Source organism: Sceloporus occidentalis, unplaced genomic scaffold, assembly GCF_023333645.1.
Source record: "Sceloporus occidentalis isolate IW3139 unplaced genomic scaffold, rSceOcc1.0.p SCAF_167, whole genome shotgun sequence".
NCBI lineage: Eukaryota > Metazoa > Chordata > Lepidosauria > Squamata > Phrynosomatidae > Sceloporus > Sceloporus occidentalis.
In genome coordinates, this window is record NW_028317147.1 from 1087993 (window position 1) to 1104649 (window position 16657).

General features: G+C 37.7%; 1 protein-coding gene across 1 annotated transcript in view; it reads left to right on the forward strand.

The window, feature by feature from the left end:
• Nucleotides 1-16657, forward strand: part of LOC149279408 (follistatin-related protein 5-like) — a 283960-nt gene that overhangs the window by 196683 nt on the left and 70620 nt on the right. The window lies entirely within an intron of this gene.

The following is a 16657-nucleotide window of genomic DNA, read 5'->3' on the forward strand; positions in this document are numbered from 1 at the left end:
ATCCGCCTGCTACTCCAAATTAATGGGATTACTGAAAGGACCAACCAGCCATTGGAACAGTTTCTCTGGTTGATCGTGGAAGACCACCAGGGTGTCACAGTGTAAGGTAGAAGAGGTGGACCCGACAGTGCAGATAGGCACTAGATCTTCACCCAAACAATAGTTCTTACCCGGGGATGAGCCCCTGAGATCGAACAATCACTGGGACAAACAAATCCGAGGTCAGGGCTGGCAGAACAGGTTCGATAACGATAAACAGTCCGAGTTCGTAAGCAGGCAGAGAAGAATTGTGGTCGGTAACAGGCAGAGATCGGTACACAAGGCAGAATTCAAACAACAAGAAAAGCACACCCAAAAGCTAAGTAACGCTTAGAACGAGCAATGACAACAAGGAAAATCGGGTTTATAAAGGAATAGGAGGCGGAGACAGACAAACAACGCGGCAAACGGTACTTACATCACGGACCTCGACGATGCAGTGGTTACGGAGGCGGGGCTCCCAGCGGTGTGCGTGCCGGCGTGCGCGGTGGAGGTAGGACCCGTAGTCGAATGCGTGACATAGGGTGATTGGACACAACTCTTTTCTTGGGCTGGATTCTCCAGAAGCACCAGTCATAAAGCTTCAAAAGTCTCACCATTATTTTGCTATTTTTAAGCATGTCAGTTCAACAAACCCTGTGGTAGACAAATACGTGTCCCACCTGTGATAAGGTTCATCATACGTCAGGGGTGACAGAATATAGGTGTCAACCAAGAACATCAAGCTCAAAGTTCCATCGATTAAGCTTTCTCCCTGTTACTCTGGTACTTTTCGAGTCCTTTGTTGGATTAATACTGTGGCTTATGAGCTGCTCCTTATTTCTTCCCTTTAAATACCTTGCGTGTTTCAGGTTTCTTTGCTTAAACACCTGGACTGCAATAGATTTACAAAAAGAACTTTGCAGCCTAAACATGTCCACTTGGCATTTGGAATATGATGTACAATGAATGTCATCCACTAATTAGTACACATAAAAGGATATGGTCCATAATAAAAAGGTCATAGGTCTGCTGAAAAAATTCAATCATGAACACCAAGACAAACATGGGTAGTTTCAGTCTTTGGCTGTCTCTTTACAGAGGGGGAAATATCATGCTGCTGGCAGGCGTGAAAGTACGGCACACTGTTGACACACAGCAGGACCAGCGCCTGTGACACATGGCTGGTGGCAAGGCAAGCCAGGCACCAGATTTAAAAATCTGGAACTCCTTAGCACTGATACCCCAGTGTGGTCATGCTGTTTCTTTTGCTGATTCTGTTCCTGTATGCCTACCTTTGTAACTTAACTGGCTTGTCTGACTACCTGCCTTCTCCACTGACTTGGCTGTGTCTGACCATCCATTCTGCATGAACTCCTGACATGATGCGTCTCCCCTCTGTGACTCCAGCCTACAGCTTACCTATGCAGAAATCTGATCTGTCAGTACTACACCTGAGCCTCCTCTCTGTTGGGTTTAAGTCCTGTCCTTTTAGCTTGTCTAATGCACCATACAGTTTCAAATAGCTAGTAGGATGCAAGGCATACTCCTGGGACTACATCTTTTTTTAAGCATTAGCCTCGTTAATGTTAATGTAACTTATGTCAGTATTCAGCCATACATTCTAAACAATATAAAAAGTATTTACAGTTTGCAAAGGTATTTTCCTCTGCCCTTCATGTCACACGTACTCACAAAAATAATTTATATGGGTTTTCTCCACATTTTCATTGCTGTACAATTGTAGAAACCCTTCAAATTTTTGTTATATACATGATATGAATGCTAATCACTTGCATAATCTTCTCATTTGATTGCTTTGTAGCAGTCAAATGTCTTGGATGCAATGCAACGGAACCTAGTATTTCCAGGGTTAGCTAAGAGAATTTATAGCACTTTTCCTTTTTGTAGCTATGGAAATCCATTCTGTCCAAAGTAACAGATTGCACAGTGGCTCCATCATAGGGTGCCTGCATGAAAACAAATATATTCACTTCTACCACATGAATAGAAAGTACATTTTCAACTATTTGAATGAATACATAAACTGAGAACTGTAACTATTATGCTTTTTCCCATATTTCTTCATTTGCATTTACAGAGCCACCACCTGGGTTGTTAATCTTTTCAAATTATAATAATTCTGACTACCTCATTTCATAAGTGCAATTTTATTGCAATGCTAGAGCATAATGAATGTATACTAATTAAAGTGGAATGTGCGATCATACAGACAGTCTAAAATTAGATTTTTAGAGAGATATGCTCCTATATAACTTTAACAAAGCTATATTCACAGTTTCATCAGTAAAAAAGTTACACCTATTTGACCACATCTGCTTAACCCATTCTTTACCCCGTGGACGTACGAGTAGAAAAGTTGAGGGAAGATTGTCCTTAGGATGCACGCGTATGTCCTGACTTTGTTGCAGCAGCTGGGACAGCCTGGACTACCCCATCGGCAGAAGACAGCATCGCTGGCTTCCTACCAACGGATCATAGCAGCACTCCACACGAGCACCAGTACACTGTTACATAAAGCATGCCTGATCATTGCTGACACCACATAGACACCACATAGAGTACTATGTAAAATAAAGGATGTGGCCCTCTAGAACATAACAAAAATTTCAAAATTGCGTTTTCTTTTATTTTAGTAATACATTTTTTAATACTAGCTCTCACAATTATTATTTGTACATGTTTCTATGGCTTCACATAAAAAAACCTATTTTTCCTGTGTATAATTTGTGTGGGTACATCAAACATGGAAAATGTGACTCTTAAGTAACCAACATATGTAAAAATGGCAAAAAAATGGTACATAGGGTACTAAAAACCTTGGTAAGGAAAGGGGTAAAATGTCAAGGGAATAACTAGTACCAAGCCAAATATAGGAGCAAACACCCACAATTTGGATGAAATGTCCAGCTTGCATGTTTGCTACAACCAACTTTGCATTTTTATTAGACTGACACTACACATGACTTGGAAGTTGAATATGTGAGCTCAAACTAGGGGAGGCTTGATGAAATACATGGTTAATTGGCCTCTCTGTTTATACAGTTATTTTTTTGGCAGGTGTGAAAAAATGCTGTAAAATAAGAATGCTTTCCAAAATAAAAACATAGTTTATTTTAGTCATTAAAATGCAAACAGAAGGAAAATATATATCAAATCAAAATTTGCCTTTGAAACAGTATTGCTTCTTCTAGTCAGGGACTTTTCTGGCATATAGGTAGGTGTATGATTAAACAATTATACAGGTGATAATGATCATTCATTTAATATGTAGGTTGAAACACAATCATTAACTAGACGTGTGAAACCAAAAATGAGGAGGGACCCCCAAGGAAACAAACAAAGTTTGTTGCTCATTGCTTTGGCTTTGGTCATAATTAATGGTTTCCTCAATGCTGAGATGTACAATTACTTACTTACTTATACATCATGCAATATCACCAGGAAGTCATCTGATTCTGCAGCATGACAACGAACCTGACCATACAACAAAAGTCATTAAGCACTATCTTCACCTAAAAAAGCACAATATGTGTCCTGGAAGTGAGAGAAGCAACTAAGGCTGCCTACATCTACAGTAGAAATGTGGTTAGTTTTTCAAGATGTCTGCTCAGTTCCTTAAAAGACTGTGTGCAAGCGTACCTAGAAGATTTGATGCTGTTTGAAGCCAAAGGGTGGGCACACCAAACATTCATTTGATTTACATTTTTCTTCTTTTCACTCAATTTGCATTTTGTTAAACGATAAAAAAATAAACTATTAACATGTCTATTTTTAAAAGCATTCTTACTTTACAGCATTTTTTCACGCCTGCCAGGGCCGGCCCGACAATGGAACCAAGTGGGGCAACCGCTCCAGGCGGCACTTTTGAAGGGCAAGCCCCTTTTTTTTTTTTTTAAAAAGCGAAAGAGAGAAAGGGGCGCCGAGTGGTTTTCGCTTACCAAGCTGTCAGTACCCGCTCGGCGCCCCTCTCTCTCTCCTCTGCGGCGAGTCTCCCTCTCTCTCTCCTCTGCGGCGAGGCACTGAGACCGAACAGGGAGACTCGCCGCAGGACTGCTGAAAGGTAAGTATAAGGGGGGAGAGGAAGGGTAGATAATAGGGGGGGGGCGGCAGGGACGGAAGGAGAGGAAGGGTAGATAAGGGGGGGCGGTATTTTAAAATTCGCTCCAGGCGGCATTTTGCCTTGGACCGGCCCTGACGCCTGCCTAAAACTTTTGCACAGTACTGTTAATTGAAGTAGAATAATAAAAATTTTTAATTACTCCCATCTCACAGAAGACAGAGGAAAATTACAGCTGGTCAAAATGGCTCCCCGAAGGACTAAATTATTATAAACGTAAATGTCAGAAATGTCTCTTCAGTGTTCCGCCCATTACTTAGATTTAGTAGGATATGGTATTCAATTCCTTTGGTAAACCCTTTGAGACAAACCACTACAAAACCACTTTAAAGATTATATGTTTGTAAAATGTGGGATTTTTTTCTTTCTTAAAGTCAGCATACTCCTCCTGTGTCTTACACATTTTAGCACAACAGTTCAAATTAGAATTTCATGATATTACTTGAAAAACCTAACATATTCACATACATTATTCTTAATCATTGATTAATATATTCAATTTGCTAATCACAGATGAGAAATTTTAATCTATCCTGTGACTGTTAAAAAAAAAAAAGTGCTTACCTAATCACATTAAAATAAGAACATGTGTGGGAGGAATTTGTAAAACTTCACATCAACAACCCAGAAGCACATATTTTAAACAATTTAATTAGTAATTACTGGAATGATTAGTGTCGGAATAGATACATATGACATTTATATATAATGATAAAGCAAAAATATATACATATTTGTGTTTCTTTTAATGAAATGTTTAATCTGAAAGCCTACCCTCATCACATTCAGCAACTCATGGCACCTATTTTTTCTTTTGTAAACATTTTTCATAATTATTTTACAAGAACTAAGAAATACAGTTTATACAGTAATAACAATGGTACCAGTAGACTTGTGCATTTGGATGAACTTGTTTTTATACAAATCTCTGATAACATGGGTGATCCCTGACTAAACTGCCAAAAATTAATTGCAAAAGTGCTGAAATTTAATTAGAATTTGTTCATTTGTTGCCATGTGTAGCTGGTGCCATTACAAGCTGTTTTGGCACTGCTTGATGAGGTAAAGTGGGAAGGAACGGTGTATAGGAGGGTACATATCAATGACTGATAGCAGCGGTAGGTGTAGACAAAAAAACAAGAGATGGTCTCATTGATGGTAATGACTTTGATTGATGGGTCCAACAACCAGTGGGGGTTTTTCCTTACTTTTTTCCCTTTGGCCAATAAGCATTTACAAGGGGAAGGGACAAGCTTTAGATATATAAGTGTACTGATGCCCTTTTAACTTGTCAGTAGCAGCAGTTACAAACTGATGAGAGCGGGAGTGTGAGACAATGACAGCTTAGCGGAGGCTGAGATTGATGGTCATTGCTAATATACAATACTGCAAGTTTATTAATAAAGTAACAACGTATTTGCTCTAATATGAGACAAGTTCAGAGCAAAAAATAGAGGTCTGACCATAAGACTAAGTCCCAGATCCCCGGCAGCAATGCAGGGGACGTGGATCTTCCTCTCTGGCAGCCGGTGGACATCTGCATGATGCGCGCAGACAACCACTGTTGCTGTCTGGTACTTCTTCCGGGGCTTTTATGACGGAGAGCTGGCTTGACATGGCCTTCCAGTGATAGAAGCTGCCCCCCCTAGACACCAGGGAGTCTGAAGCACAATGGGGATGCATTGAGAAGTCTGGGGGGGCAGAGAGGCATATCAGGGGGCAGAGTGGCAAATAGGGGGGTATAAGGCATATCTGGGGGGCAGAGTGGAATATCTGGGAGGCAGAGTGGCATATAGGGGGTATAAGGCATATCTGGGGAAATAGTGGCATATAGAGGGGGTTTAAGGCAAATCTTGGGGACAGAGTAGCAAGCCCGGGGTCAGATGTGCATAACTGGGGGGGTAGGTTGGCAAATAAAAGGAAATAAAAACAAGAAATGCATTTTCCTCCATCATGAGTTTTATTAAATATGAAAAAATTGTTTACATGGGAATTAATATTTACTAGTAAAACTTATTTTTTCTATTGGGTAGTCTTATATTCAGGATTTTTTTTCTAAATGATTATTCAAATTTTGGGGGGTCATCTTAATGCGATAATAGTTTGTATTGTACCACTGTAGTTTATCTACAGTATCTCACAAAAGTGAGTACACCCCTCACATATTTGTAAATATTTTATTATATCTTTTCACGTGACAACACTGAAGAAATCACACTCTGCTACAATGTAAAGTAGTGAGTGTACAGCCTGTATATAAGTGTACATTTGCAGGCCCAGACCATGCTTGACTGTAGGCAAGACACACTTGTCTTTGTACTCCTCACCTGGTTGCCGCCAGACATGCTTGACACCCTCTGAACCAAATAAGTTTATCTTGGTCTCATCGGACCACAGGACATGGTTCCAGTAATCTATGTCCTTAGTCTTCAGCAAACTGTTTGTGGGCTTTCTTGTGCATCATCTATCGAAGAGACTTTCTTCTGGGACGACAGCCATGCAAACCAATTTGATGCAGTGTGCAGCGTATGGTATGAGCACCGACAGGCTGACTCCCCACCCCTTCAACCTCTGCAGCAATGCTGGCAGAACTTATACGTCCATTTCCCAAAGACAACCTCTGGATATGATGCTGAGCATGTACACTCAACTTCTTTGGTCGACCATGGCGAGGCCTAATCTGAGTGGAACCTGTCCTGTGAAACCGCTGTATGGTCTTGCCCACCGTGCTGTAGCTCAGTTTCAGGGTCTTATCTTCTTACAGCCTAAGCCATCTTTATGTCGAACATTTTATTTTTTCAGATCCTAAGAGAGTTCTTTGCCATGAGGTGTCATGTTGAACCTCCAGTGACCAGTATGAGAGAGTGTGAGAGCGATAACACCAAATTTAACATACCTGCTCCCCATTCACACATGAGACCTTGTAACACGAGTCACATGACACCGGGGGAGGGGAAATGGATAATTGGGCCCAATTTGGACATTTCCACTTAGAGGTGTACTCACTTTTGTTGCCAAGGTTTAGACATTAGTGGCTGTGTGTTGAGTTTTTTTTGAGGGGACAGCAAATTTACACTGTTATACAGGCTGTACACTCACTACTTTACATTGTAGCAGAGTGTCAGGTCTTCAGTGTTGTCACATGAAAAGATATACCGTATTTGCTCGATTATAAGACGACCCCCCAAATCTGAATATTAATTTAGGGGAAAAAAAGAAAAAGCCTGAATATATGACAACCCTATAGGAAAAAGGTTTTACCAGTAAATGTTAATTCATGTAAACTATTTTTTTTAATAAAAGCTATGATTGAGAAAAATATTTTGGTTTTATTTCCTTCTATTTTCCAACCTGCCCCCCAGTTATGCACATCTGCCCCAGAAATGCCTTATACCCCCTATATGCCACTGTTCCCCATGATATGCCTTTTAACCCTATATGCCACTGTGTCCCATGATATGCCTTTTGACCCCCTATGTGCCACTCTGCCTCCAGAAATGCCTTATACCCCTATATGCCACTCTGGCATTTAGAGGGTTAAAAGGCATATTATGGGGCAGAGTGGCATATAGGGAGGTTTAAGGCATTTCAGGAGGCAGAGTGGCATATAGAGAGTTAAAAAGGCATTTCTGGAGGCAGAGTGGCATTAAGGGGGTTAAAAGGCATTTCATAGAACACTCTGCCTCCAGAAATGCCTTATGCCCCCATTTAACACTCCCACGCCCCCCCCCAACTTACCGGTGCTTCTGACTTCCCTGTCATGTAGCCGGGGCAGCGTGTAGATCCCACGCGCTTACGCTGCAGCCGGAAGGAGGCGTGGCTAGCAGCGGGGATTGTCTGCGTCCATCGCGCAGTCCTTCCCCGATTGTCAGAGATCAGAGATCTCTGACAGCCGGGGAAGGTCTACAGACAGCGTGTAGACATCTACACGCTGCCCCAGCTACACACCAGGGACTCAGAAGTACTGGTAAGTGGGGTGGGGGGGAGACAGGAGGATCCAGGTCCCCTGCAGCTGCGGGGGATCTGGATCTTAGTCGTCTCATAGTCAGACCTATTTGCTCTTATAATCGAGCAAATACGGTATTAAAATATTTACAAAAATGTGAGGGGTGTACTCACTTTTGTGAGATACTGTATGTAATGTATATACCACATTATATACAGGAATTGCAGCATACATTTTTTTCCACATTTATTTTAGGCAAAATCTCTAGTTTTTGGTCAAGATACAAAAATGTGATTAAGACAGCTGCTACCAGCCAACTCTCTAATTTGTAGACAGCACAAAATATTTTGTGTTTTATCTGTCTTATCTTATCATATGTTATTCTTTATCATCATTGATAAATAAATATAGATGACAAGACTATGCATTCTCTTGGGCTTGTGCACAGTGCGACTGTCTGTCAGTTGTTTAAAATGTAAAACCTGTTTCATTTACGCTACCAGCAAAACCTCTCATTTCTGGACAAGTTATATGTCTTTATTTTCTATCACATCATTTATCATTGATAAATAAATATTGGTTACAAAACCAGGGATTATAAAATATATACAATTGGGGATATTCAGTCCTGCTCCAAGGGGCTTCATGTGTCTATCATCTGCCAGTGCCTGCCTGCCCAGGACCAGTGCCCTACTACTACTGCTGCTCATCTTTTGCCTTCCTTACTCTGGGGATCAATTCCTATTTTTTCTGATATTTGGGGGTTGGTCTTGTGGCTGGTGCCTGGCTGATGCCTGCCCTGTTCCCTACCCCTGTGCCTCAATGCCCTTCTTTACTCTGGGGAATCAGTTATTATTTTTTCTGATATGAGGGGGTCAGTCTTGTGGCTGGTTGTGTCTGTTTGCAAGTGCCTTACCTGTGCCCTGCCATGTGCTCTAGATGTGTGTATCCATTGGTGAAGTGCAGTCTATTCTAATATATATGAAATAGTTTAATGTATTCAATGCTCAAACACCCATCTCTTCGCCAGTGGTGGTGCTCTCCAGCCACACTTCTGTCACACTGTAATACTCTCTGGAAGCGGCTCCATTCTATATACATCTTTAAATCACTTTTATTATAGATCTAAAGGTATGTGATGCAAAGGGAAACAAAATGTTTTGTGTCCATAATAGAAATGCCTTTGGTAGTGTGCCTCATTTTCTTATTAGCAGTGAGTACTAGATTAGATTTAATACAGTATTGTACAATGATTTTCTTTGCTGAAGTCAGCACCATATGTGTTATCATGTGTGAGGATACCGTTCAGTACATAATTGCAAGTATAGTTCTCCCCAACAGAGTATACATATCTTTCCAAAGTGTGTTTATTTTAGGGCATGTCTATAAACAGTTTACATCTGCACAGGTAGATATGAGGATAGATTTTATTAACAATTTTAATTTCGTATAGTTTTTTGGTTTCAAATATAAATGCAAAACATTTCTTTATACAAGTAAAATATGCAAAAAATATTATCTTATGGATTTGAGAGTTCTCATACCATGAGATAAAATACATAATCTCAAAAATACATGTCTCAAAAAAAAGTTATAGTATGTGTAAAACTTATATTATTAAGCAGTGTATCTCAAACTTAAAAAAATATAAATGTATATTAAAAAGAGAAAAGGATCTTGTTTTAGGTATAAATGAAAGTCATTTTTTATAGTCTGAACTTGGAGGGCAGAGACCCTGGATGGAAACATATTTTGTTGAAATTGTGTTTGATGGATACAATCATCTCCAAGCTGTAGAAGAAAACTGCAGATATTGATCAAAATGCAGGCTGTGGGTAATATTGCCTTGTTTTAAATGAAAAAAGTGGCTGATTGTCAATATAGGGCATAGTTAAACATATTCTACATCTTAAAGGTTGCCATTTGTTGTTATTTAACAAAGATAAATACAATGGTTTTGTGAGTGTGTAAATTGTGAAAAATATGCTGCAAAATGATTACACTTCATAGAAAAAAATAATTGTTCTCACCAGCAGCGCTTTTCAAAACATGTTTTGTTTAAGAGATGCCGTTTCAGTTAATATAGAATGTATTCATTGTCTTATGTTTATTTATAAAGAGCAATTGTGGTGCCAAGTGGGAAAAGTACTGGAGCTGTCACATGTGACATGTGAAGGAACTTTTTACTTTGGTAAGCATTAGACTTGTACATTCATACAATTTCCAAAAATGAGGACAATCACTGAAAAATCTAACAAAAATGAATTTCAAAACCGTAGAAATTTCATTCAGAGCCCAATAAATCAAAAATGTGCTGCTTGTTAAGTATTGGTAAATGCAAACTCCACATGAAACAATCAAGGACAGAGTGCAAAAGGTTATCTACTTGAAAAGGGAAAAAAGGCTATAGATACCTATATTGAAAAATCCTATCTAAAATTAAAATCCACTCTAAAGTTAAACTTTGAATATCTTTCAAAAATCTCAACCAAAGCAATCTTATGTTATAGAGGTGCAAAGATGAGGAAAAGAAAAAGATCTCGGAGATTCTGTGGACCTCAAGTTACTTCTGCTGGGAGGCTGTATCCACCACCTCCACAGTAAAGTAAATTTTCCATACATTAAGTATTTTAAAAATGATCCAAATCTGAGCCTGGGAACTACAGACCTGTAAACTTAACATCTGTGGTGGGAAAATTGTTTGAGAGTTTATTAAGAGATGGCATACAGGAATATATTGTGAACAATGATATCATCAGTAGCAGTCAGCACGGTTTTATTGCGTTCTATGATGTTATGAGTAAGCGTATAAATCAGGGTGTTGCTGTAGATGTCTATTTAGATTTTGCAAAAGCATTTGACACTGTTCGACACCAGTGGTTATTGTATAAGCTAGGACAAATAGGTCTTGGAGAAAATGTCTGTGTTTGGATTAGAAATTGGCTTAGTAACAGGGTGCAAAGAGTTGTTGTTAATTTTCAAGATGGACAACTGTGGTAAGTGGGGTGCCTCAGGGTTTTGTCTTGGGTCCAGTTCTCTTTAACATATTTATTAATGATCTTAAAATAGATATTGGTCACTTGTTTGTGTTTGCTGATGACACAAAATTAGGTAAGGTTATAAAGTCTGACCAGGTAGCTTCTCCTGAGAATGATTTGGAAAAACTAGGGGACTGGACAAATAAGTGGCAGATGAGATTCAATATAGATAAGTGTAAGGTAATGCACTTTGGTACCAAAAACAAGCATGCAACTTACACTCTTGTAAGGTCATTACATTGAGAAAAGCAGAAAATGAGAAGGTAAAATTGTAGACCATAGACTTAGAAACAAAGTGCAGTGCCTGTCAGCAGTTGCAAAAGCCAGTAAGATATTGGCATGCATAAAGAGGAGTATTAAATCACGAGATGAAAATATAATTTTACCTCTTTATAAAGCAATGGTGAGGTCTCACCTTGAATACAGTGCAAGTTTGGGCACCGGTTTTTAAGAAGGATGTTATAGAGTTGGAGGAAGTGCAGAGGTGGGCTACAAAGTTAATTATAGGGATGGAGAATTTTAGTTACGAAGAAAGACTAGAAAAACGTAACTTGTTTTCACTTGAAAAGAGACATCTAAGAGGGGATCTGATCACGCTGTACAAATACATACAAAGTCAGTTTAAATGGCTTTGTATGTATTTGTAAAGAGGTATTTACAAATTTGTAAATAGGTATTTGTAAAGAGGTATCTACAAAAGACACAGGGTCATCATTTGAGACTTGAGGAAAGGAGATTTCAGCATCAGCATAGGAAAGGGTTCTTCACAGTAAGAACAATAAAAAGATGGAACTCTCTGCCTAAGGATGTTTTATTATCTAACTATGTGGATATTTTTAAGAAAGGTCTGGATGCTTTTGTGGTTAAGCATAACATAAAGGTCTACTGTTAAAAGGACAGTCGTATTAGCAAGTTGATCTAGGTAGTAATCTGATTTCCACTATGGAATCAAGAAGGAATTGTTTTCATAATTGCCCCAAGGGTTTTTTTTGCCTCAACTTTAGAACTATGTATGTGCGAAAGGTTGAACATGATGGACTGAAGTCTTTTTTCAACCTACTATACTATACTACACTAAGTAAGACTTTATTACATTTAATAAAAGTACAAATCTCAGGGGTCCTATGGACCTCAAGGTCCTTCTGCTGACAGGCTGTTTCAAATATCCACCACCCTCTCATTAAAGCAAGTCTTCTTTACATTAAGTACAACTTTATGACATTTAATAAAAGTAAAACAACTATGTTACTATGTAACTATGTATTCTTCGGAGAAACAATCACAAGTTGCCTTTCTATTTCTATTTTCTAGAACCAAGGGTGGTAAATATCTAACTCTACAGCTTTTGTTGTATTGTATTGCCAGTTACCCTGAACCAGCTTATGTCAAAACAAGTTTTCATTGTTGATATATTTTACATGGATGTTAGAATATATAAAAATGCATTTTAGGATTAAAGTTACAAAATATAGTAGGGGAGTAATAATTACAGGCAGTTGAACCCTACTGTATTAGCGCATACCATATAAAAGTTTTTTAAATGTGTTTTATGAACCAGGAATTTAATATGGTAGAGTATATTTTGTTTATTTTGAAAAGTTACAAAGTTTCGGTATTAGTCATTTGCGGTACCTTTCAAAACAAAGCATTCAGGTCATGAATTCATGACCTGAAGTACCTGCATTGCTATATAATTCAGTTTTTATTATAATTGATCTTTTATACAGTCATCCATCTATAAAGCAATGTTTTAATATAATGATATAGTATTCATAGTCTAGGTTTAAGTAGTAGGCTTTTTGTTAATCGTTTTAACCATGCTGGCCTTTTTTAAGGGCTCTATGATATTTGTGGTATGCTACGGCCGTAGGGGTACTTGCTGCAAATCTGTGTTATGAAACATATATTTAAACCATTATATGGACAATAGAAGACTGGCATTGTGCAAGGAATATTATTGTTTTGGGATTCTCTCATAACAAAGACTTGAGAAATCCTATACAGTACCTAACCTTGGGTTGTAGAAAAAAATGTTTACTTACACACTGTAAAAATGAAATATCTCATGGGGAACAACTCAAGATTAGATACTGAAAAGGCAACAAGCTGAGAAAGAATAGGTAACATTACCCAAGTGAGACTTGAGAATAAAAACAAACATAAATGACAGAGACAAAAAGAGAGAGAGTAAGAATGGTCTGGATCCATTGGTCTTAGAGGAATACACAGCAGAATAAAATAAAAAGCACAATAAAAAGCCAGGTTGGAAGAGCTGATAGTTGGTGTCATGTTTATGTTAGATCACGAATAAGGTCACATGGAGGATTCCTGAATCCCATGACACAACACTTCCTGCATAATATTTCAAGCTCCTGTCAAGAATATGTGGTTATATTATTATATTTCTTCTTTCCTGGATTATTATATATCTGTGGACTGTTCAAAAATGTTAAAGTAACAAGAAGTAAGTTGTTTGTTACATATATATTATATATATATATATATATATATATATATATATACATTATATATATAGATATCCTTGGTAAATATGAGCAAACAATGCTGTGAAAATGTGTCTTTATTTTTAACCCTTTCATCTTTTTTCAAAAGGATGTACACAAACAGGTAAAAATGTACACAAACAGGTATACAATTATAGGCACCCCTATGAATTCATATGAAAAAATATTTGAAGTATATTCTCATTGATATTAGAAATTTTTAATACAACGGGGTGACTACGCATTTGTCCAACCATGACTTCCTGTTTCAGGGGTATGAATATATGAAGCTGTGGTGTGCGGCAAAAGGTTTTTTTTGTTAAGATTCACAAAATGGGAAGTGTATATAAGAAAAAAGAAAAAACCATCTGGACAATATTTTAGAAGTTCCAGTCTAATCATGTCTATGAATTCATGTATATGAATCATATATATAGACACATAGACATGTGTCTATATTGTCTCAAGACACTATGAAGAGAATGGTTGAAGTGGAGAAAAAATATCCAAGGATCACAGCTAGAGAATTGCAGAAGTTAACATACATCTTGGGGACAAAAAGTCTCTAAAAATACAATCTGACATCACCTAAATCACCACAAGTTGTTTGGCAAACTGAACTTGAGTTGTTTTTTTAAACCCTTCCAGACACTACTAGAACTTCAAATAGGATTGGGTTGTATGGTCGGATGAAACCAAAATAGAGCTTTTTGGCAATAAACACCAGAGGTCAGTTTGGTGCACATAGAGAGGTAGCCAAATGGAAAATTACCTCATGCCAACAGTTAAATATGGTGGTGGCTCTTTAATTGTTTAGGGCTGTTTTTTCCTTCCAGAGGACCTGGACATTTTGTTAGGATACATGACATCATGGACTCTATCACATATCACCTGACTACCTCTGCCAGAAAACTGAAAATGGACCGTGGTTGGATCTTCCAGCAGGAAATTGATCCAAAACATACATAAAATCCTACCATGGCCATCCCAGTCCCCTGACTTGAACACCGTAGAAAACCTGTGGGGTGAACTGAAGAGGAGAGTGCATCAGTGTCGACCTTGAAATTTGGAGGATATAGAGAAACGGTCTTAGATCCCTTGTCATGTATTCTTCAACTTCATCAGGCATTTTAGGTGAAAACTCAGAGCTGCTATCTTGACAAAGGGAGGTAGGACAAAAGTATTGATTAAAGGGATGCCAATAATTGTGCCACACATATACTTATATTTTTTTTATAAACCTTAAACCTGTGTTGTGTTTGATATCTATTAGAGGATAATATTTCATGAAAAGAAAGATTCTTTTCTCATATTTACCATGAGTAAGTTTGTGTAAATTTGAGAGTCTGTGTAAACATGAGTGAAAGTGCGTATGTTGAGTTACCGGGAGGAGCAAGGGGCTGATAGGGTCACTTGCCTTTACTTGCCCACCATGACAGAAGGTGTAAGCTCTCTCCTGTATGCCAGCCTTTTGCTCTTCTAGAGCACCCACATTTGTGAACTATTACTCACTTCACAGTTCAATCCAGGTAGGTAGGCTGCCTGCTTCATGCATTGATCACTGCCTTTAGGCAGGAATCATTTATATATATATATATATATATATATATATATATATATATATATATATATATATATAAAAATATATATATATTAGACTTGTGCAAAATTGATTTGGACAAAATTTTAGTTTGTTTTTCCTGTATTTGTTTTTGGCTAATTAATTAGTTTTTTTGACCATTCAGTTCGAACAGCATGTGGAGGCCTTTTTTATTCAGAAATGAGATTTGGGGCGTTCCCAAAGGGGAGTCCCTGACACCTTCTCTCTGAGACTAAGAGTCCAGTATCGTTATCCAAGCTGTCTGTATTGCTCCTTGGAATTGGAACTGTTAAATGATTCACAGTTTTGCTTTGCTATAAAAGGTCTGCATCCATCAACTTTGATTTCCCTTAATGTATAAACCTCTGCTAGGAGAATGTTCAATCCACAATCCTTCACATGGAGGAGGATTTATGTGAATGTTCCCCATAGTCTATTACCTTACATCCTCAAACTGTGACCTCTCATTTAACATTTCTCTTTCTATTAACTTTTAATATTCTTCAGAGATCTGAAGTTTTATAATTCTTTTGTCTCTTCCTTCTGCCTGGTGATCCCGATTTTTTAATTAGTATTTTTGTTTACATGATTACTCTTTGTATACTTAAAATATATGTGTATGTGCTAAGTTGTCAAAAGAAACTGATTATTAAATGTGTCTTATATATATATACACAAATGATTTTTTTTTCATCAAACAAAAAGGCATTTACCAGAATCAAAGGCATTATAAAATTCGCACCAGCTAAGTAATGCAATACTACCCTTAAAAAATCATATATGATTTCTATTTTTAAGAAAACAAATGTACTTCTGATTATACTTCTTTTTATTATTTATACATTTATTTTCCATTCCACTTTATTTCACCAGATGCAGTGTATACTTTGTCCTCCTTTACCTATAACTTATGGGAAACATATTAAAAAATATTAATTTTAAAATGTGTTCCTGGATTAGGTTGTTAAAATCAGGTTATCTTAATATAGATGAAAACATCTGACTGATTTTAGCTGTTATGTCTTCTGTAAGAGCATGATCATATCAAAATAAAATCTAGAAATATGTGGCTTTATTGTTTTCATAGCGTGTTCACAATATCATATTGTATTAGAGAATAGAGCAAATAGTGAGTGTTTTGTGCTGCTTAATCAAATACCAGGAAATACAATTTAAGGTAAGTATCATGTTTTACATGTACTTTTGGCTACTGACATTCTAGGGGGCATTGTTTTTCTTGATAAGATTTACATGCTACTTAATGTATATAAAGATTAGCAAATTATCTTTGTGACTCAAAAGTAGACTTGTGCTCCAGCCAACTCTTCGTGTTCGTCCATGTGTTCGTATTCGTTCCTGTGTTTGGTTGATGCCAGAGAAGGCCCGTGCAGGCAACCAGTAGAGTTGCTG